The following is a 23,332-nucleotide window of genomic DNA, read 5'->3' on the forward strand; positions in this document are numbered from 1 at the left end:
ATTTCCACACCACCACCACCGCTGTATGATATGCATTCTACTGGTTTACAGGTCTTATAAGTTCACAAATTCCTATTCACTGTCTACTGAAAAAGGAATGAAAGTCCTAAGGCTGTACAAACTATGGGTACTAAAATTATTTTAATGAAAAAGACAATTCCTTATAAAACAAATGTTGCATACCACTATGGAACATATGAACAACTTCTACTTAGTTCTGTAATTATGCACTTTTGCATTAAGTTTGATTAAAAAAGTAAACCAGCATGCATTTACTGTCCTTAAGTTGAATTTTAATATTTAAGAAAACAATGGTATATAATTTTTTAAATTAAAAATATTTTTACCTGGTACAGGCTGTCTCTCATTCCATTCACTTGTGATTAAAACCTCTAGGATTTTTATATGGTTTTCAGTATTATCAGAGCTGCAAGAGATGAATTACAGTAAGAACTAGGAAAAATGCAAAAGTTGACATTAGCATTATTCAAAAAACATTGGAAAAACTTACAACAATGCCCTCCACATTAGAAGTAAGGTCAGAATATAATAAAGATGACCCACATACCTTGCTATCTGGAATTTGAAAAGCAGAGGGCTGAAAATTTCAGCCAGAGGCCTTGCATTCAAGAGATTTTTGCTGGAGGCTTGACAAAGTCTGAGGAAATGTTTGAGCAAATACTGGAGTGTGAGCCAATACTGGGGAGGTATATTTGGAGATCTGATTAGTTTCTTCAGCAACTGAGCATATTCCTCTGAGCTCTGCACTTCTGCAAGCAAACAGATAAAAGGAACTTGATATCAGAACAGTAACATTTGACAAGTAAAATGAAACTATATATGACTCCTTTGGAAGCATCAATCTTACAGAAAAAAAATAATAATTCTGTCCTTCATTAGTGCCGTAAGACTTGTTTCTTCTTTTGAAAAAAGTGAAATGCTCAGGGAAGAGTAAAGAACAAGTATTTAAAAGTCAAACGGAAACAGATATGTATTTTGGTAAAAACCACAATGTGTTCAGAGTGTCCTGGTAGAAGTCTGTCTTGTGTTTAGCATCACATATGATTGGGTAATTCTGAGATGCACTAGATAATTCTCACAGGTGCTGTTCTAACTTTGAAGGTTACCAGTAACAATATCCTGTCCTGAGACATATAACGGAATATTTGGCCCACGTGCTGAAAGCCTATAAGCTGTACTTGTTTGAAATGACTACTGTAGATGATGGATCTTACATGCATGCATTTGTCACTTCATAATCTGCAACTCTCAACATACTGCAGAACACCATGACCTCTAATACATTTATTTTGTCGGCACTGATAAAAAGTTAAAAATTAGCTTTCTGAATACAGATAAATCCTTGATTGCCCCCATAGTTTTTATATGGTCATTCTACTTACTAAAATGAAGAGAACTGTTATCCCTTATATTTTCCATTATGTTTACCTAAATAGATAAGTAAATAATGTATGTCTAGATCTGAATTGAAACAGCTTTCATGAAAAGCAGTGAAGGTATATATTTTTTCTGAGATGCTGCCAGGTTGTGCAGGATCTTCCATGTTCTGTGGGTGACAGCTGGACCACTGGATATTCAGAATCCTAAACCAAAAGCTTTTTGTTTTGGCATTTGAAATAATTTGATATTCGTACCTTGAGCTAGAGAAATCATGTCACTGTAAACAGCTGCTGGAATGATGGGATTTGGCAGGTCCAGGAGATACCTCCTGAGAGCATCTGATAAAGTATGGACATCAAATGTCTCTAAATCCAACAGAGAGGAATCTAAAGGGAAAGAGCAACATACTTTTCAAACATTAGAAACTAAAAATAAAAAATACATAGGCTCATGATATCAATGCTTTATACCAAGCCAAAACTGCTAACTTATATCTGGTTTACAGGGAAAAATTTGTAAGAAAGCATTTAAGACACCAAAACACATCATAGAATCATAGAATGGTTTGGGTTGGAAGGGACCACAAAGATCATCTAGTTCCAACCCCCCTGCCATGGGCAGGGACACCCTCCACTAGACCACATTGCCCAAAGCCTCATCCAACCTGGCCTTCAACAATTCCAGGGATGGGGCCTCCACAACCTCTCTGGGCAACCTGTTCCAGTGCCTCACCACTCTCACAGTAAAGAATTTCTTCCTAACATCTAATCTAAATCGACCCTCCTTCAGCTTAAACCCATTACCCCTTGTCCTGTCACTACACTCCCTCATAAACAGTCCCTCACCATCTGTCCTGTAGGCCCCCTTCAGGTACTGGAAGGCTGCAATTAGGTCTCCCCAGAGCCTTCTTTTCTCCAGGCTGAACAATCCCAACTCTCTCAGCCTGTCCTCATAGGCGAGGTGCTCCAGCCCTCTCATCAGCTTTGTGGCCCTCCTCTGGACATTCTCCAACAGCTCCGTGTCTCTCCTGTACTGGGGCCCCCAGAGCTGGATGCAGTACTCCAGGTGGGGTCTCACCAGAGCGGAGTAGAGGGGCAGGATCACCTCCCTCGACCTGCTGGTCACACTTCTTTTGATGCAGCCCGGGATACGATTGGCTTTCTGGGCTGCAAGCACACATTGCCAGCTCATGTTGAGGTTTTCATCAATCAATACCCCCAAGTCCTTCTCCTCAGGGCTGCTTTCAATCCATTCCTCGCCCAGCCTATAGTCGTGCTTGGGATTGCACTGACCCACGTGCAGGACCTTGCACTTGGCCTTGCTGAACTTCATGCGGTTCGCACGGGCCCACCTCTTCAGCCTGTCCCTCTGGATGGCATCCCTTCCCTCCAGCGTGTCGACCACACCACACAGCTTGGTGTCGTCCGCAAACTTGCTGAGGGTGCACTCGATCACAAAGTCCATGTCGCCGACAAAGATGTTGAACAGTGCCGGTCCCAGTACCGACCCCTGAGGAAGGCCACTCGTCACTGGTCTCCACTTGGACATTGAGCCGTTGACCACAACTCTTTGAGTGTGACCATCCAGCCAATTCCTTATCCACCGAGTGGTCCATCCATCGAATCCATGTCTCTCCAGTTTAGAGACAAGGATGCCGTGTGGGACAGTGTCAAATGCCTTGCACAAGTCCAGGTAGATGATGTCAGTTGCCCTTCCCTTATCCACCAACGCTGTCACCCCATCATAGAAGGCCACCAAGTTTGTCAGGCACGATTTGCCCCTAGTGAAGCCATGGTGGCTGTCACCAATGACCTCCTTATTTTCCATGTGCCTGAGCATAGTCTCCAGGAGGGTCTGCTCCATGATCTTGATGGGCACAGAGGTGAGACTGACCGGCCTGTAGTTCCCTGGGTCTTCCTTTTTTCCCTTCTTAAAAATGGGGGTTATGTTTCCCCTTTTCCAGTCAGTGGGAACTTCGCCAGACTGCCAGGACTTCTCAAATATGATGGAAAGTGGCCTGGCCACTTCATCTGCCAGTTCCCTCAAGACCCGTGGATGCATCTCATCAGGTCCCATGGACTTGTGCACCTTCAGGTTCCTTAGATATTCTTGAACCCGATCTTCTCCTACAGTGGGCGGTTCTGCATTCTCCCAGTCCCTGCCTTTGCCTTCTGTGACCTGGGCAGTGTGGCTCAAGCACTTGCCGGTGAAGGCTGAGGCAAAGAAGTCGTTGAGTACCTCAGCCTTCTCCATATCCTGGGTAACCAGGTCACCCGTTTCATTCCAGAGGGGATCCACATTTTCCCTCATCCTCCTTTTATCACTGACATACCTATAGAAGCTTTTCTTGTTGTCCTTGACATCCCTGGCCAGACTAATTTCTATCAGGGCTTTGGCTTTCCTAACCTGATCCCTGGCTGCTCGGACAGTTTCTCTGTATTCTTCCCAGGCTACCTGCCCTTGCTTCCAGCCTCTGTAGGCTTCCTTTTTGTGTTTGACTTTGCCCAGGAACTCCTTGTTCATCCATGGGGGCCTCTTGGTGGTTTTGCCTGACTTCCTCTTTGTTGGGATGCATCGCTCCTGAGCTTGGAGGAGGTGACCCTTGAATACTAACCAGCTTTCTTGGGGTTCTTTTCCCTCCAGGGCTTTGTCCCATGGTATTCTACCAAGCAGATCCCTGAAGAGGCCAAAGTCTGCTCTCCTGAAGTCCAGGGTAGTGAGCTTGCTGAGTGCTCTCCTTGAGTGCTCTCCGTCTTTGAAATGAAGAACATATGTGCTCAACACCAAGCATAGGCTTTTGGCATCTGATTGTCGCGTGAAAGGGTACAAGTCTGATATGTGGCTGAGGGAGGCCCTCCCGTTGAGTCACGAGGTTCAGAAAGGACCCCCTTGCTTTCTAAACTCCTTCTCAGAGAGGAGCCTAGGTGCGGCTAGGTCCAGTCTTAGTCCCAGACTTGGTCAACGGTTTATGTCTAAAGGGTTATGTGTGTAGCCACTTATCGGAGTCAACGTTTGCCTGTCAGAGCCCCACTAAGGACTTTCACTGAAACAGTTTCGCAAAGTTGAAAAGAAAAAATAGGTAATTTATTGGAGCGACAGATATAAAAGTTCGGAATTGCCGTTGATAAATGCACTAACTGCAACAATTTTGAGCTCAAGTTAATAGTTCAGCGCTTTTGTTAATGATAGTTTTCCCGGGGTAACATCCGACATAGTCGGAGGCGCAAGTCTTACCAAAGAGGCGTCCCTGCTTGGGGAGGAGAGAGGTCCAGGCCCGTCGACCCGTCCGGATAGTTGGAGTTCTCGTCCTCAGAAAAGAGGATTCTAAATGCCAGATTTATACTTTTGGCGAGGTGGGACTAAGTCAGGTATTGTGTGTTGATTGGCCCTTAACAAGGCTTGTCGTGCAGTTGATCGGGGCTGGGGGGGCGGGAAGTGGCAGAGAACAAAGGCATTCAGTACAGAGGAGCGGTGGTGTGTTTAGTTTTACCAAAGTAACGTCAAGCTGTGAAGGCTCCCCCTCACCCCAGGCGTCACTTAGTTGATTAAGGAGCAGACCCGCCAGGCGCTGCATCTTGTTAAGATGAACAAATTGCTCATCTCCTGCCCCTGTTCAGGTCCAGTGCTTATCAGTGCAAGATAAGCAAGTTGCTCAATCCCTGCTCTCGCCCAAGCTGGACTCCCCCAGGGCCCCTTCTGCTGGGTCATAACGGCCCTGTATTCGGCACCAACAAGCCTGGATAAGTCCGGCATCCCACATTATCCACCCCGTGACTTTAGTCACAACTCGCCAAGAGGAACATCATATAATTTGGATTTAGGCAGGTTGAGGGATCCATCTCTCTCTCCCGTGTTTTCATTCTCATAATTTTCAATAGGGGATGGTATTAAAGGGACATATTCAGTATCACAGACTTGAAGCATCCTGACTTGTGCAGTTACAGCTCTAGTTATCATAGTTTTTACACATGACAATCCAATTCCAACAATAACAATCATTATGATAAACATTAATGCATACTGGATTAGATTCTGAATCCATCCACTCACTTTTAATCCAAACCAACTGAAAACTTTTGAAATCCACCCAGTCCACTGCCAGTCTCCTGGTTTCATTTTCTCACGGAGTTCGCGGGTCTGGTCTGCAATTTTTCTCATCTCATCCATCGCTTCGTGCAAGGTAACAGACACATTTGGGATTGACACACAACAAGTTTCATCGGGATAGGTGTTATTTAGCCACCCACAAACGCCGTTCTCCTTCAGTAGTAGTATATCCAAGGCCAATCGATTTTGTAAGGTCATCTGTGAGGTTGCTTGTAGCTGGGTGTTGCTAGCCTCGATGGCAGTTCGTGTCCAATTAGCAAGAGTCTCTACTTGCCACGTTAGATTTTCTATATAAAGTCGATTGTTAACTATTACTGTCCAGTGACCCCAGAATGCTTTCATGGCTAAATTTATCCTCATTCCCGGTGTATAATAACTTGGCCATGACGTGGGGGGTAATACGTTTCTCTTTGTTCTGTACCCTCTTACTTTCGTCAATGATTGAGTGTAATTAAAAGCTATTGTAGGACATAAACTTGGAAGTCCTAAAGTGCATTCCAACCCATCCCAATAGGGTTGAATGTAATCCGATATCAGTCCATCAGAACATACCCATATGGTATCAGGTGGTGCAGGTAACATTAGAGTGGTACACGTACTGTTTTCTACTACGCTACGCGTGGAGTGTCCATTCCTATAATGTCTCGTAGGGATTCTACATTTACCAGAATTGTACACTGACCAGACGGTGATGTTTCCAGGCGTCACCTCCTTTTTACAGTCTGGTGCTGGCCCAGGGATTGGAGCACTATAATTATGACACAGACATATACTTCGTAAGGCATGATAGAGGTCTGAGGCAAACCATACCCATAGATAATCATCAATATTGGAGCAATTTATTTTGTTGGTACAATTCCATAACCTGTCTGGTCCCAATGGCGTGGTATATTGGGGTCTCCTCACCCATTGTTCAAAACGTTTTTTGTGATCATTGGTGGTCCATATGCAAGATAAATTATTAGATTGTGGGCCACAGTCAGATCCATACTTAGAAGGAAACTCAATACACCATTCAGCTTCTACTGGGACATTATATTGGAATGTAATAGGCAAACCCCAGAACGGCCGAGGAGGCTGATTAAGCCAAGGTACCTCAGTGCAACTGACATTTGCAGGTACATTGTTATTATCAGCTGCTCTGCGTGGGTTTATCCAAGGATTCTGTGGCCAATATTGCATAGTGCAATTGGTATCCCATATATTGCTAAGGTTAAGGCCCAAGGGATATGTATAGTTTAAAGAAGTAGTATTTTCTACATTCATCCATGTTAAGTCTTGTATTAGAGTGTCATTTCTGTTCCACAGATCAGACAGTGCTCCACTTAGGTCAAGAGGAATCACCATAAAAGGGAGTCCCTCCGCAGGGGTTGTTGGCATCATTAAGCAAGTAGTACCCTGAGTCCACTCCATCATCCTAAAAAATCCTTGCATTAGCTTAAAAGCAGTGTTGTCCTGTAACATCTCTAAGGTTCTTTTACTTCTTCGATCATAGTCTCTATGGATCACACACACAATTACTATACCTAACACGTATATATATATTAAACTTATCCTAAAACTACTCACACATAATAGGCTCATAATCAAAACTTTGGTTACTACTTAACAGTAAATAGTACAAACAGAACAGCAGTAATGATAAACACAGTTAAGCCTGGAATATATTCCAAACCAACATTTTACTAAACACACAACTTATTTCAACTATGGCCTCAAACAATATCACAGTTTTGTTAACCATGGCCATATTAAAACTTTGGTTTCCAGATAAGTATGAGAATTAGAAATAGAAATACGCAACAAATAAAAATCAGTAGCCCTTGGGGGCACTCTAGATTGGTGTAGGGGAGTCCGTGATCCCAGGTGCAATTTCCTGTCATTCGGAGTACCTGTGAACACAAAAGAAGTGCTCGGTCTTGATTTGACCGGCAGATATTAGGTTAGAAGGTGGGTACTATCCACCTAGTGCTGATTCGATGGAGTTTTCCAGAACTGTCTTTCGCTTCCCAAGCATAAAGATTCTTTGGAGTTGTTAGTACCATTGCCACTGGCCCAATGTGAGGCATTTTAACCAGCACAGGCTGGCCTGCATAAAAGCCAGTAGGGTATTCCCCAGGTTTTACATCTGCCTTTGGCACTAAAGTTGTGGCAGAAGCACAAAAAGCTTTCATCTTCGGGCAACCGTCTCCGCTCCATCTATTGTTTAATTGATAGATGGCACTGGACAGTCGTAGATGCCATCCAGATTCATGAGTTTTAGCAAATCGCTTGACCAAGCCATTTGTTCGCTCCACAATACCATTGGCTTGGGGGTAGTAAGGAGTATGGAATACCCACCGGATGCCTTCTTCCTTTGCCCAGTCTTGTACTACTGTAGCTGAAAAATGTGACCCGTTATCACTTTGAATCTCTTCAGGAAGGGGAAGTGTACTAAACCATTCCTTCAGACTATGGACTGTGTTTTCACCAGTGGCAGCTGCGACAGCTGTAGCCACGGTAACTCCTGAAATGACTTCCACTCCCACCAGTATGTATTTTTTACCCCCTGAGGGTCGTAGTGGGCCAATGTAGTCAATCTGCCAGGTGTGCCACAGTGTTTTCTTGTCCCGGATATGCAGGGGAGGTGCTTTACTTGGATGATCTTTGTTAAGTCGCAGACGACATTGTGAACAGGCAGTTACTACTTGCTCACACAGCTTTACTGATATGGGCCATCCTCGGGCTATACCTTCTCGATACAAATCGGCTCGCCCAGTGTGGCCTCGTTTTATGTGCAACCATTCAAGCAAGCGTTCGCATTCATGCTCATTACTCACGACATCAATTTTCTGTAGTCGTGTGAGGCTATCGACTTGTTGATTGAACTGGGCAGCAATAGAAGCTGATCGATCATGTCCTTTCACCCATCCGATATGCAGCAGCCTTTGTTCTCCTATTTCTAGCAATTGTTTCCAGCTGTCAGTTTGCCAGACTGGGACTCTGTTTACCTGCCAGTCATTGACTGCCCAGTGGCCTACCCACTCTGTGGCTCCTTTAAAAACAGCATATGAGTCGGTGTAGATATGGCTGGCACCATGTCGGGCGGCTAGTAGGACTGCCCTAAGCTCCCCTACTTGTGCACTTCCTTTACCTGTTTCGCTTAACTTTTCCCCCGTGGCCACTTCCAGTGCCACGGCCTTATAATTCCACTCATTGTTTTGCCTGTAAGATGATGCATCAGTGAACCATACCCCTTTAAGGTCACTGCCTTCCTTCAGAGGAGGTGCCTCCTGAATTGGAGATGGTTTGCTTGGTGGAGTTTGGAATAACAATGTGCTGTCTATATCTTTCTGCAATTTAGATACTTTAATGCTGCCTTCTGTAATAGGCATGATGTCATTGATACTTTCCAGGTAGGCGTACCATTTACGGACTGTAGGCCTCTGGGCAATGCCTGCAGGTGGTGCCGTACCCTTCCGAACTATATCCAGAAGACGGAAAGGTCCCCGAATGATCACACTCTGTTCTTTTCTTATCTGTTCCACTTTTTTCACTGCTCGCGCTAAGGCTAGCAAGCCTTTTTCAAGGTCTGAATATCTCATTTCGGTGTCATTGAAAGAATGGGAGCTAAACTCTAGCGGTCTCTCTGGCCCTTCTGGTCCCTTTTGCCATAGGTTACAATGGGAACCATGTTCACTGAATCCCCACTCTACGTGGATAGGGTCAGTCGGGTGCAAGGGGCCTAGCTGTTGAAATAGCCGCAGTTCTCTTATTAACAATTCTAACGCAGTCTCGTGCTGTTTAGCCCATTCCCATGATTTACCTTTCCTGAGCAGATTGTATAAGGGACGGGCAATAATAGAAAAAACAGGGATATGTTTGCGCCAATAGCCTAAGGTTCCCAGAACTTGCTGTAATTCCTTGATGCTAGATGGATTCTGCCCATGCTTCGTTTTTTCCAGGGTGTCGGGGGGAATAGAGGCGGCTCCTTTAATCCACCAAACTCCCAGGAACTTAACCTCCTGGGCAGGTCCCTGACACTTGGATGGGGGAATGTCTAGTCCCAAAGTCATCAATTTTTCTTGTATACCTTCCATGGTATGCCCGACTTCCTCTGAGTTTTCTCCTCCTGTCAGTATGTCATCAATATATTGATAGATCGTGACACCCTGTGGGCTGGGAATTTCTGATAAAAACCTTCGCCAAAGTATTGTGAGCAATGGTGAGGGAGTGTTTATATCCCTGAGGCAGCCTGTTAAAGGTGTACTGTACCCCTTTCCAAGTAAAAGCCAATTGGGCTTTATCGTGTTCCTGGAGTGGGATCATAAAGAACATATCTTTGACATCTAAAGTTGCCATCCATGGGTGCGATGCTCCCTGAATTTGGGTTACTAATTCTGCAATGTTTGGTACGGCTGCTGTTAAAGGTGCAGTATTGGCATTCAATCGCCTATAATCAATTGTAAGCCGCCAGTGCCCATTTGGCTTTTTTACTGGCCAGACGGGAGAATTATAGGGGGAGTGTGTGTGAGTGATAATACCTCTTTTTTCTAAATCTGTTACCACCCCGTCAATGCCCGAATGTGCGGCTGCTGGCAGGGGGTACTGCTTTACATTAGTAATTCTTGATGGGGGTAGAGGTATAGACATCTCTAATAAGTTTATAGCTTTAGTTTCATCCTCTTCAAGCCATGCTATTTCTCCATCACCTCGTCCAGCGAAACTCCAGGGTGCCCCATCGGGGAGTTTCCACACTCTGCCATACAACACATCAAATCCCAATATGTTGGTGTTTGCAGCACCGACCAGTACTTCAGTGCGGGTCAATTTGCTCTCGCCTGGGAGCCACAAGGCAATTTTTGCTGTGGGGCATTCCTTTACGATCCCATCAATCCCTGTAAATTTTACCTTACGGCGACCGGGTTTCACATTTAGGCATTCCGCGGTCTCCTTGGTGATTACTGACATTTGAGCACCCGTATCAATGAGGAAATATGTAAAAATTCTCCTTGGTCCTACTGGAATAGCAACGACAGGTTCATGGTGTTTATCAAAGAGCCATTGTATAGTTAGCACTTGCCGGGCAGGGTGGCTCACTGTCCTCCCCGGGGATGCAAGTTTTTTGTTTGAGTATCTACTAAATCAATCAGCTCCTGCTGTGGGGCTGAGGGCAAGGATCTAACAGGAATTGATTTATTTCCAGCCGTCTGACTTCCCCCCCACTGAATCAATTCTTTGGCTTAGTGATTGTACCAGAGCTCGGAGATCAGCAGTGGATGTGCCGTATAGTAACTGTCGTGGCACTCCCATCGCCAAGGCTCTGCGCCACAGATCATTACGTTCCTTATCAAACTTTAGTTTGAACTCTGATTTAGGCTTAGTGGTGTGGACCTGACGAACTCGTCGAGGGGGTGGTTCTGGCGGTTTCCCAGTGGTCGGTCCAATCCAACCCATGCGGCGCCCATAATTCACTCTCTCTTGTACAAACTCGCTCCAGGTGGGAATTGCCTGATCCCTGTGTCTCCCAACTCGGGGTGCACGGTAAGGTACAGCATTAGCCTCCCCGGTGGCTCTGATCCTATCCTGGACATTAGTTACATATGTCTTTAGGCTGTCCGGGAGGCCACGGATGAGGGGAGTTAACCTTGCTGGGTCAATAGGGGCTAGCATTGGGGATTTCCTTAACACATCCCTCTCATACATTGCTTGTATGCAGGCTGCCTTTTGTACAGACACAGCCAAGTCAGAGAATCCTGATGTTTTGATAACAAGGGGATCTCCTCTTTCTTGCGGGTCTATGCCGCCAGCCCAGTAGGCAGCCCGTGTCGTTAATGAATAATTATGATTGCCTGGTGTAGTGGTTAAAAACACTCCAGGGCCCCAATAGCCTCCTGCTTCTTCCTCGCTTAGTAAAATTCGGTCCCCCCCCGTAAGGGAGACTCGCCACACGTATTCCGTCTCAGACTCCTCCGGGTTCCTGGAATACTTTTCCTGCAACTTTGCTAATTCAGCAGGAGACCAGGGAATGGTGCATACAGTAGTACGAACATCATCATCCCCCTCATTTGTAGTTTCAGTTTTAATCAGTGGTCGTATAGGCACAGGTTCTGCGGTAAGATCAAAATCTTCCACCGGTTCATCATTATCGTTATCATACCAGATGTCTCCATCCCATGTCTCGGGATCTGCACAGTGTATTAATTTGCGGATCTGTTTAGCCGAGACCGAGGATGGCATTTGATTCAGTAAAAGATTTAACTTTTCCTGCAGTTGTTTTTTCCGCCTTTCCGCTGAGGCTAATAGCATTTTAAGTTCCCTATTTTCTGTTTCTAAGCTTTGGTTTTCAATCACGAGGGCATCTACTCGTGTTCCCAATTTCTCACCTTTTTCCTTTTCAAAGGTTAATGAAGTTTTCAATACTTCATTTTCTGATTTCAGAGAGGCATATTCTACATCTGCAACTCGTTCGGGGGGAGGGGACTCTTTAATTTCCCTTTGCGCACAGGATAAACAAGCCCCCAACACTGCACAAACAATTCCTTTGCCTTTACCTTTTTTAATCTTTTGCTCACTTCTACACTGTTCTATCCTCTCTATCACTTTATCCTCATCTTTCCAAAATTTTTGGGCCCATTCTATTCCCGCTTGGGATGGTGCACACTTATATTTTTGCAGCAGTTTATCCATGGCAATCCTGTCCGTGACGCCAATTTTACTGTCGCGTGAAAGGGTACAAGTCTGATATGTGGCTGAGGGAGGCCCTCCCGTTGAGTCACGAGGTTCAGAAAGGACCCCCTTGCTTTCTAAACTCCTTCTCAGAGAGGAGCCTAGGTGCGGCTAGGTCCAGTCTTAGTCCCAGACTTGGTCAACAGTTGATGTCTAAAGGATTATGTGTGTAGCCACTTATCGGAGTCAACGTTTGCCTGTCAGAGCCCCACTAAGGACTTTCACTGAAACAGTTTCGCAAAGTTGAAAAGAAAAAATAGGTAATTTATTGAAGCGACAGATATAAAAGTTCGGAATTGCCGTTGATAAATGCACTTACTGCAACAATTTTGAGCTCAAGTTAATAGTTCAGCGCTTTTGTTAATGATAGTTTTCCCGGGGTAACATCCGACATAATCGGAGGCGCAAGTCTTACCAAAGAGGCGTCCCTGCTTGGGGAGGAGAGAGGTCCAGGCCCGTCGACCCGTCCGGATAGTTGGAGTTCTCGTCCTCAGAAAAGAGGATTCTAAATGCCAGATTTATACTTTTGGCGAGGTGGGACTAAGTCAGGTATTGTGTGCCGATTGGCCCTTAACAAGGCTTGTTGTGCAGTTGATCGGGGCTGGGGGGGGAAGTGGCAGAGAACAAAGGCATTCAGTACAGAGGAGCGGTGGTGTGTTTAGTTTTACCAAAGTAACGTCAAGCTGTGAAGGCTCCCCCTCACCCCAGGCGTCACTTAGTTGATTAAGGAGCAGACCCGTCAGGCGCTGCATCTTGTTAAGATGAACAAATTGCTCATCTCCTGCCCCTGTTCAGGTCCAGTGCTTATCAGTGCAAGATAAGCAAGTTGCTCAATCCCTGCTCTCGCCCAAGCTGGACTCCCCCAGGGCCCCTTCTGCTGGGTCATAACGGCCCTGTATTCGGCACCAACAAGCCTGGATAAGTCTGGCACCCCACACTGATGAACCAAATGGCTTCCAAAGCTGTGTGGCTTTCTGCGATATACAGTGCAGGGCTGAAGTCAGAATAATGGTAGTGACTTGTAAGTTGGCAGTGTTATGGAACATCAGAGTATTTTTAACAGGTCTTTGTTTTACCTGTAAATATTTTGTGTAAGAAGTAAGTATTAATCAAGGGTTTGGGAAAATGCAGCTTCTCTACTGGTAGCTACTTCTATTATAACTGGAAACTTGATTAACAACTTGGGGCCTCAAGTCTGTAAATATTTGAGTCAAAACAAATACATACGTGCAGAACTGGGTCCTTGGTGTTTTATGCAGCAGTTAGGATTTATCTTGTAAAACCTGGTATAATCCCAGCATAGTTATGACTTGGGCTGAGGTTTGGGAGTATCACATTGTGCTGGTTTTGGCTGGGATACAGTTAATTTTCTTTATAGTAGCTAGTATGGGGTTAGGATTACTTGTTAGCATTGGAGCAAGGAATATCAGCAGCAAAAATAAAAATAGGAAAATATAGAAATGCTTACTTAATGCAAGCAAGATTAGGTTTCCTCTTAAAACATGAAACTGGTGCAGTAAAATCCTATATGTTTACAGAAAGATCTACATTTGGTAAAAGAATTTAGAGATATTAATGCTGACCAACTTTCTAGGCTAGCCAAGTCCCCTGTAAAATAACTCCTGAACCTATTTGGCCAGTTTAAACCAAATTCAATAGGGAGGTAGAGGAATCAGATATATGGTGTGTCTACATGTACTGTGAAAAAAGGCAGCCAAGAGGGGGTAGCGAGACACTTAGTGCTCCTCCACCTCCTTCCTGTTTTCCCCAAAGGAAAGCTTGCAGTATGAGCAGTATGACACCAAAGAATCTGCATGAGACAAAAAGACATTATGAATGGCTCAGATGATAAACTTGCAGTGCAGGTATGAATTCTACAAGAGCAATTATGTGTCAGAGAATCTAACCACAAATTCATAAGAAATAGTTTTCATTAGTTCTGTTGCTCTGTGGGATGCCAGACTTGTCCAGGCTTGTTGGTGCCAAATAAAGGGCCACTATGAGTCAGCAGAAAAGCAAAGCGCTGAACTATTAACTTGAGCTCAAAATTGTTGCAGTAAGTGCATTTATCAATGGCAATTCCGAACTTTTTATATCTGTCGCTCCAATAAATTACCTATTTTTTCAACTTTGTGAAACTGTTTCAGTAAAAGTCCTTGGTGGGGCTCTGACAGGCAAATGTTGACTCTGATAAGTGGCTACACACATAATCCTTTAGACATAAACCATTGACCAAGTCTGGGACTAAGACTGGACCTAGCCGCACCGAGGCTCCTCTCTGAGAAGGAGTTTAGAAAGCAAGGGGGTCCTTTCTGAACCTCGTGACTCAACGGGAGGGCATCCCTCGGCCACACATCAGACTCGTACCATTTTACGCGACATGCACACAGGATGTTTTTTATTTCATAAGCCAAGTTAAGTCAAGTCCTGGTTCTCTCAGTGTTGACCTATTCTTTGAAGTATATCCCAAATTGTTATAATGAATATATGAGTCAGAATAAACTTCTGGTACTCTGCAACTCTTTGGGTGTAACGTCATAAACAGACCTGAACTCTTCCATCTGCCAAGCTGGCCAGATGCAAGTTAGCTTTGATTTTGGAGCTAGATAGAACAGTGTTGAAGCTAACAGGCAGTTATCCAATTAATATGGAGAGCATTTTAACCATAAGCAGAACAGTACACTAATGAAATTCACAACTTTGAGACCAAAGCCAACTTGCACTCTGCTAAATCAGGAGAGTAAGTGGAGATCAGATCTGTCTGTATCCATGTGTCTGGACACCCACTGCACTGGCTCTGTCCTGGAAGATTCTGATCCTATCTTAAAGAGAACTAAGAAAGATACATTGTTACTAAAGGGTAAAGTCCTGTTTTCCTTTCTCAAATCTAAATACATTTTAAATAAGAATACATGTAAACCACAAGTTCTTGATCTCAGGAGATAGACAAACCTTTCTTAAAAGTACACCTCAGTTTAGAGACTTAACAAGGATTCAGATAAATTAAGAGATACATTCATACTGGTGCCATAGAAAATCTGGATTTATCTGGACTGAAAAATATAATTACAATACTAAAAATATGGCTTAGGCTGCTAGCATCACATGCATATATCCTCTCTCTCCTTGCACTCATACACTCCTTCACTCCCATCAGAATCAACAGAGGACAGGATGCTCTTTTGATCTGAAGGAACAGACCACTCATAGTATCATCTCTTGTTCATTTTGTTAATATTTGCAGTTACTAAAAATGAAGAGAGCTAATTCCGTTTGAGTTTGCTTCCTTTGTCCCTTTGGCAACATGGCATGTAACCAGTTTCATTTTCTAGCCCTTGTATTTTTGTGCTCTTTTATGCAAGTGGAAGTTCACACCGCACATTGCAACCCAGCTTGCAAAGGCATGGTCAAGCACTCCTCCTACAATAGTTCCTGATCTCTCATAGTGCAACTGAGTGTTGCCATGCCAGTATATTCTGGCCCGAAGTTGAAAAAAAGAGTACCAAAAAGAGAAGGAAGTATATTTCAGAAAAGTTGAACAGATACGTGGTGTTAGTGGTGTAGCTGCATTTTACTGTCCAAAACCTGAGAACCCAGCCTACTGCAGCAACATCAATTCAATTCTCTCTTTCCCTTCCAGCATCAGCTCGGTAGCAGGCAGGAAATGTGGAGTTATTGCCTCTCCATCTACTGGACCAAAAAAATGCATGCACAGAACTGTATGTAAACAAATGGCCTTTTGTTTACAAAATATTAACCTGCAGTCTTACAGGAATAGTGTATCTTTACCTTGCTTCTGAACAAAACATCTTTTTTTTCTGTACAGCTAGGTTTTTCAGTCCTTGAACAAACAAGTTACCAACAAATGATTAAAATAATTATTCTTGGAAAAAGAACCATGCAGTGGAGCCATAAAAAAGACAATCTGTAAAAGTGAAAAATACCTTTCATATTAAGTGTAAAAGTTAGAAATATTTTTTATTTATATTTGTCTTTTTAATATTATATTACTCAGAACCAGCTCACATATAAGCTGAGTAGGGGAGCAGAGAAAACAGGATCCATCTGACCACAAAATCTGTATAGTGCTTTAAAGAAGAGAACTGTACTTACCACATTCAAGAATTTGTCTTAATTCTGCTGAGTTGCTTGAGCCTTGTGTTCCATACCAAGTTGAGCACTCCAGATCTTCAAAACAAAATTGATGGGATACATTAACATTCCAGTGACTGTTGCCATGAAACAACATACTTCTGTTTTCTTCAAATAAGTATTTAGAGTATAAGTATTCTATAGCAACATTCTCCCCACCATCCTCCTACCACCTACTACACTAAGGAATGTGATTGCTTTTTAAGGCATGTAAGTACATGCAAACTGCTTGGTCTGCAGAAAGATCTGGCCAAGGAAGATCAGAGATGCCGGCAGTCCCACATATTCTGTACAACTCTCCATGGGCTGACTGTAGAAGGCCAGGACTAAGAAACAGATTCACATACCCCAGGGAAGAAAACAGCTTGCAAGGAGCAACATGGGAGCCAGATCTTCATTTACACTCTACATGCCAGCTCGAAACACCAGGTCCTTCAGGTGCTTCAGACCAGTCTGAATCATGATACCCCACAGGAATGGGACAGGGACATGACAAAAGTTCTGACATATCCTAATTAGCTTTAAAGATTTAACTGAAACTTATAAGTTACAAACGTGCCTAACCTTTGGCACTCTATGCAGTCAACAGAGACAGAGAGTCCCTTCTATAGGACAGGTAACTCTTAGGCTGCCTTTGACTATCCGTAAGCCCATAACCTCACAGTGTATGTAGGGTGAGTATCACATCACTGATATGAGAGAAAATGTCTGCATATGTCACATAATATGTCTGAGAATCCACTTGAATAAAAGACACCAATATAATGTTTTCAGATGAAATATACTGTTGACTATTTCCCTAGTTAGGAGAAAATACAGAAGATACAAGGAAAGAGACCATACCCAAGGGCAAAAGAGGCAGAACAGAGTAGAAGAAAGGGTAAAGCTTCAAAAGGATGGAAAGACATCAACATGAGAAAGCAGAAGATCAAAAAAACCCATAAAAATAACACTGGCTGGCTTAGCATACAGCTGCAATAAAGAACTGGCTCCTGAAGTATAAAAAAGTTCTTGTAACTTTTTCATATTTAATTCCTTTTTTTTTTCCCACTTTGGGGCAACACATTACTTGTTTGGCCTTGTATCCAATTCAATGTCATGATGGCATTTCCATAAGCAACTTAAGGTGCTCATCAGTTAGAAAAAGCAAAGCAATACCAAACCCTTCTCCCTTACCTTTCAATAATACTTATATTAGTTGAGTTATTAAATGTCATTTGAAGTAAGCTTTGGTTTTGCTCCTACAGTCCAAGTAGCCTCTACTGAGCAGAAAATGATACAACAAACGTTAAATGAGATTATTTTCATAACTGTTGAGTAATGTGATGCATTAGCAGCTCTAGGAAGGGGAGATGCCAGCTCTGGATCTGATTCTGCAGTCTTGGCTCACACAAGTAACAAAAAACCTTGGTAGATTGTTCTTCAGCCTACCTTTCTTTTCAGTTGTCTCCACTATCTTGATGAGGATTGGCGGAGCAATATCAGGAGGAGCAAACTGCTCCATAAGATCTGGAAGTGAAAAAGCTGTAAAAGAAAAAAAGAAAAATAAGCTAAGATACAGTTAAATGCAATTTCTGTTTATGAAAGTCATGGCACATAATGCAACCAGTTAATTTTTAAGTATTGAACAAACATCCCAATTATCAGGCCTAAATGAGAAAACTCCACAACTAATCAGAAAGTAAATAAAAATGATGACAATTGCATTTTTACAGCATTTTCTTTGAGAGACTTCAGTCAGTCCTAGAATCACCCTCCATATTACTTAGGAAAAGAAAATACAATATAAGTTTGCAATCTATGGGTGGGCAGAAATACAATGCAAGGATGAAAATTAAAAAATCTTTTGGTCTGAAATATTTACATCCAGTGTGCTGGGAGTTGCTGATCCCCTGGGTAAAACACACAAAGGCCTGAAATAGCAGTAGAAACAAGTATTTCATTTTATTGGGTTTGCATGGCAAGGTTTTGGTAGTGGGGGGGCTACAGGGGTGGCTTCTGTGAGAAGCTGCTAGAAGCTTCCCCTATGTCTGATAGAGCCAGTGCCAGCAGGCTCCAAGACAGACCTGCTGCTGACCAAAGCTGAGCCAATCAGCAATGGTGGTAGTGCCTCTGTGATAACATATTTAAGAATGGGAAAAACCAGCTGTGCAAAAGCAGCTGGAAGAGAGGAGTTGAGAATATGTGAGAGAAACAACTCTGCAGACACCAAGGTCAGTGCAGAAGGAGGGGGAGGAGGTGCTCCAGGTGCCAGAGCAGAGATTCCCCTGCAGCCTGTGGTGAAGACCATGGTGAAGCAGGCTGTCCCCCTGCAGCCCATGGAGGTGCATGGTAGAGCAGATATATCCAATCTGCAGCTCATGGAGAACCCCACACTGGAGCAGGTGGAGGCACCTGAAGGAGGCTGTGACTCCGTGGAAAGCCTGAGCTAGAGCAGGTTCCTGGCAGGATCTGCAAGATCTCTGGAGAGAGGAGCCCACGCTGGAGCAGGTTTTCTGCCAGGACTTGTGACCCTGCAGGGGACCCACGCTGGAGCAGTTTGTGAAGAACTGCAGTCCATGGGAAGGACAGACATTGAAGAAGTTCATGGAGGACTGTCTCCAGTGGGAGGGACCCCATGCTGGAGCAGGGGAAGAGTGTGAGGAGGAAGGAGCAGCAAAGAACACGTGTAATAAACTGACTGCAACCCCCATTTCCTGTCCCTCTGTGCCACTCAGGAGGAGGAGGTAGAGAAAATCAGGAGTGAAGTTGAGCCTGGGAAGAAGGGAGGAGTGGAGGGAAGGTGGTTTTATATCTAGTTTTATTTCTCATTATCCTAATCTGATTTTGATTGGCAATAAATTAAATTAATTTCCTCGAGTCAAGTCTATTTTGCCCGTGATGGTAATTTCTGAGTGATCTCCCTGTCCTTATCTCGACCCACAAGCATTTTTTTATATTTTCTCTCCCCTGTCCTATCACTCTCCTTGAGGGGGAATGATAGAGTGGCTTGGTGGGCACCTGGCGTTCAGCCAGGGTCAACCCACCACAGTCATACTCGTACAAAAGCTCAATGATAACTTCTGTTTGTTTTCATTTTTTCCAAGCATATTATTATTATTGGTATAGTTGTCTTGAAGTAAGAACTTTCTTTTCTAGAATGACTAGTTAGGAATAAATTGTGGTATAATCATAAAAGAACATTTTGCAGATTCAAGGAAACCTGCATACAGATTTTATACAAGGTCAGTTTTCACATAATGCAGTTTCTTCACTGAGAGAATATACTGTATAAAGGAATGTTCTGGCTCTGTGACGTGAGAGATGATCTATCTCTAAATGCACTATTTTTGCCAAAAGAGTAATTTTGAGGATAACTAGCTAGAAGGAGAAAAAAAAACCCAGTAAAATATGAATAGAATTTTTAATGAAATACTTTTAGATAGCAAATAAATTAAATATACTACACAACTGAGAAAGCAGACAATTTTGGCTAAGAATTCATCATATTTTGGGAGCAGCAATTACATAACTTTCTAAAAATGCAAACAATTTAAAAGTGAGAAAGGCAACAAGGAAGGTACAGAAGTTTAGAAGTAGAGAAAACTGAGGAGAGAAATGAAAGATAATAAATAATAATTATTTACGAACTAGTAATGGAAGTGAAGCATACTGGGACACTGAGACATGTCCCTTGCAAAAAGAAGCAGAATGATGGTATGACAATGATGAAATACTTTCCAGTCCATTCATAACTGAGAAGGACATTAGAAAAACATCTGTTAGTCATAATAGTTTAACTTAGGAAGCCCAGAAAATGAGCATTCAGGAGTCCCAAAAGAGTTGCCTAAGGAGATCTCTGACCTGCTGATGTTACTTTTTAAAGACTCATGGAAAATCAGAGCAATTCCTGGGGATCAAGAGAGTTCTATTGCTTGATCTGCACTTTGAAAGGACAAGTAAGATGACCCCAATGACTACATGCTAATTACATTATTAATCCTGAGCAAAATAAAGGAAAACCTGATACTAGAGTCATATGATAAAGCAATAAAAGACAGCACTGTAACTAAGGATTGTCTGAATAGCTTTTTAGAGGATAGGTTCTGTTAAAAAACACACTACCTTCCTTCCTTGATGGCACCACAGTTAGCTGAAAAATGCAAATGAGTAGACATAATAAACTCTAAAGTTTTGTCAGATAGCTGACTTAACTACACCTATATAACATGTGCTTTGTTTGTATTTAGCTTTTAATCACAGTGTTATACTGACCAGCAGATCTCCAAATATAGTTATTAATGCAGAACAACTGCATTCTACTCAAGAAAGGAATGGACTTTTCATCTCTTCACATCTTCAAACCACTTTCAGGTGCCATCTGGAACATCTCTTTTAGCATAACATAATATCTGCTTTATCAAACACAAGTTGGGTTCAAATGGAACATGCTGCAGTCCAAGCAGCCTCTGCTGAGGCATGCTGAAATACAGACCATTTGATTTGTAGTATTCAGATCAAAGAGTTCCTTTCGACCCCAAGCCATGAATCTATCTTATGGTGAGGGCAAATCTATTGAAAGAATAAATGAGGATCAGATCAGAGTCACATCAAAGGGTATGCTATGAAAATACTCAAATTATGAAATACTAATAGACTCACAGAATGCTAAGGGCATAAAATGCGTCCTTTACATGGTAGCAGAGGAAGAACAGGTTTTAAGAACAGAGTTTACATATTTTTACTTATGAAAATAACTTTCTGCTCCATTAGGTAGCTAGTTACATTAAGAACCTTTCTCCATCTTAAGTAACAGCAATGAAATTGCATCATCTCTGAACAAAGATGCTCATCTCATAATTCCAGCTGGAGGCAGCATGCAGATAACAGTCTAAAATTGGGGAAGAAAGTAGAGATGAAGAAGAAGAAATAGAGACAGAGGATGGAAGTCAAATCTGATAGACATTTGAAACATTTCAGGTGACAGCATGGCAGTTCAGGGATGGTCCATCCAGGATACTGAGCTGTTATTCTTCATTTCAGACAGCAAAAAGAACTATGCTTTCTCGCGTTAACCAAACTGTGCCTTGAAACAATGGCAAGAGATACACTGCAAATGCCTATAAACAAGGCATATTTAGAAAAATAATTCAATTGCCCTTGAGATTTAGATTTTCTACATGAGGGATGGAGTCCAAGCAAACTAAAAAGGAGAACCTAGTGTAAGGGGAAGAATTCAGTTCATGGGAAGACCTTGAAGGGTGAAGAAAGACACTACAGAAAACAGTCTTCATGGGGCATAAAGAATGGGGTAGATGTAGACCTTACCCAGATTACCTAAACAGAGAGTGCCTCTTCCTGCAACCTACCTGACACTCCATGCTTTTCATCTACACTTTAAGCAGGATCTTAGCTTATAAACTAGGTTTGTATTATAATCTGTACTGAATCTCTTTGTTGTACAGTATTTTTGGATCAATAATATCCTTAGTGAAAGGCTTTTGGAAGCTACACATTCACCTTTATATTTATATAAAATCTATATGTCTACAGAACATATGTATGTAAAGTAAATGTCACATTGGTTAAAATCAAAGATTTCCAACACTCCTCAGCTACCTTAAATATGCAATTGGAAAAATATTAAAATATTAGGAGTTCAGAGGATTTCTGATATCTCTTCCTCCCTATATCCCATTCCTTTTCACTAAAACTAGAAATTTCTATCTACCAGAGACATTGCTAAAATTTAAGATATGATAAGAGCATTTAAAATAATGACAATCTATTCCATACATACATAAATTGTAAAATACTTATGAATTTGACTGAAAACTCAGGATATTCACCTCTCTCAATGCTATGCACACACTGGTGAGTATAAGCTCTATCACAAAAAGACAAACACATACACACCCACAGTGGCAGGAACAAAACCTGCAGTTACCTTCAACACAGCAATGACAGAACAATATATCTAAGTCACATAGTTATAGTGCTCAGCAACATTGAAAAAAATATTCACTTTATCAGCATGTAGGAGATGCCATTAACAAATTAAAATTACTTAACCTCCCACCTATTCTAGGATTTCCTACTCATTGCATCATCTCCCATATAATTAACTTATAGCATCATACTGATTTGTACTTTAAGCTTCCCAACATTTGCACAAAATAGAAAATTATGTTCATTTAAATTTGAAAGACCTCACAAAACACACATCCGTCAGGAAAAAAAAAAGAGACTTAACAGTACTCATAGAACTGAATCCAGTTTAAAACAATTACACAGAAGACAGCCAAATCTGGGAACACTGCCCTTCATTTTCAAAATGCTGACAGGAAATGGCAGAGGCTAAACTGAAGAAAACTACAGCTAATATTGGAAAAAAACAATGACTCCCGGAGCCAGAATACAAGATATCCTTAAAGAAGTCCTGATTCTGGATTATGTGTTCCAGAAGAAAACTCAGCATACATATTAAGAGATCTACATAGGGAAAGGAACACTTTTCAGATAGGTCACTTTTTGACTAAAAGATAATAAAAACCCACATGCAACCTGCATTTAGTACTTGATTTCAAAAGTATCTTTTACTTTGAAGAATGCTGCAACACAACACAGAGGTCTGGAGAACCAAATCCTCTCTTAAGAATCTCAGCAACTTAGTAGATCCCTTTGCTACAATCCAGTACCAGTTTTTCACTTTAAAAAGTCTTTTTTCCCCAAAATTCCTGTAATTTTTTTGAAATCCCATGGTCTCCAAAATATTAAGGTTATGAAAAGCTGTCATAAAATTTTTGTGTCTTCTTTCTAGTCACAAGTCTGGTAGTAGGTTTCCAGATAGTAAAGAAACTTCTGATGACATGATAAAAGCTGTATTTTCCACTACCTCTATTTTTATCTTGCCAGAGAGTCATGGTTTAACCGCAGCCAGCAGCTAAACACTATGCAGCTGCACACTCACCCCTCCCCCTTCGAG

General features: G+C 42.4%; 1 long non-coding RNA gene across 1 annotated transcript; it reads right to left on the minus strand.

Moving 5' to 3' along the window:
- Positions 1-359: 359 nt before the first annotated feature.
- On the minus strand, positions 360-16,395 carry LOC142599263 (uncharacterized). Its single transcript, XR_012832893.1, has 4 exons — positions 16,330-16,395; positions 1,656-1,787; positions 569-770; positions 360-427 (listed from the first exon to the last, which is right to left on the minus strand). It is a non-coding gene; the product is annotated as an uncharacterized LOC142599263 (long non-coding RNA).
- Between the last annotated feature and the right edge of the window lie 6,937 nt (positions 16,396-23,332).

The sequence above is a fragment of the Balearica regulorum genome, chromosome W, assembly GCF_011004875.1.
Source record: "Balearica regulorum gibbericeps isolate bBalReg1 chromosome W, bBalReg1.pri, whole genome shotgun sequence".
Taxonomy (NCBI): domain Eukaryota; kingdom Metazoa; phylum Chordata; class Aves; order Gruiformes; family Gruidae; genus Balearica; species Balearica regulorum.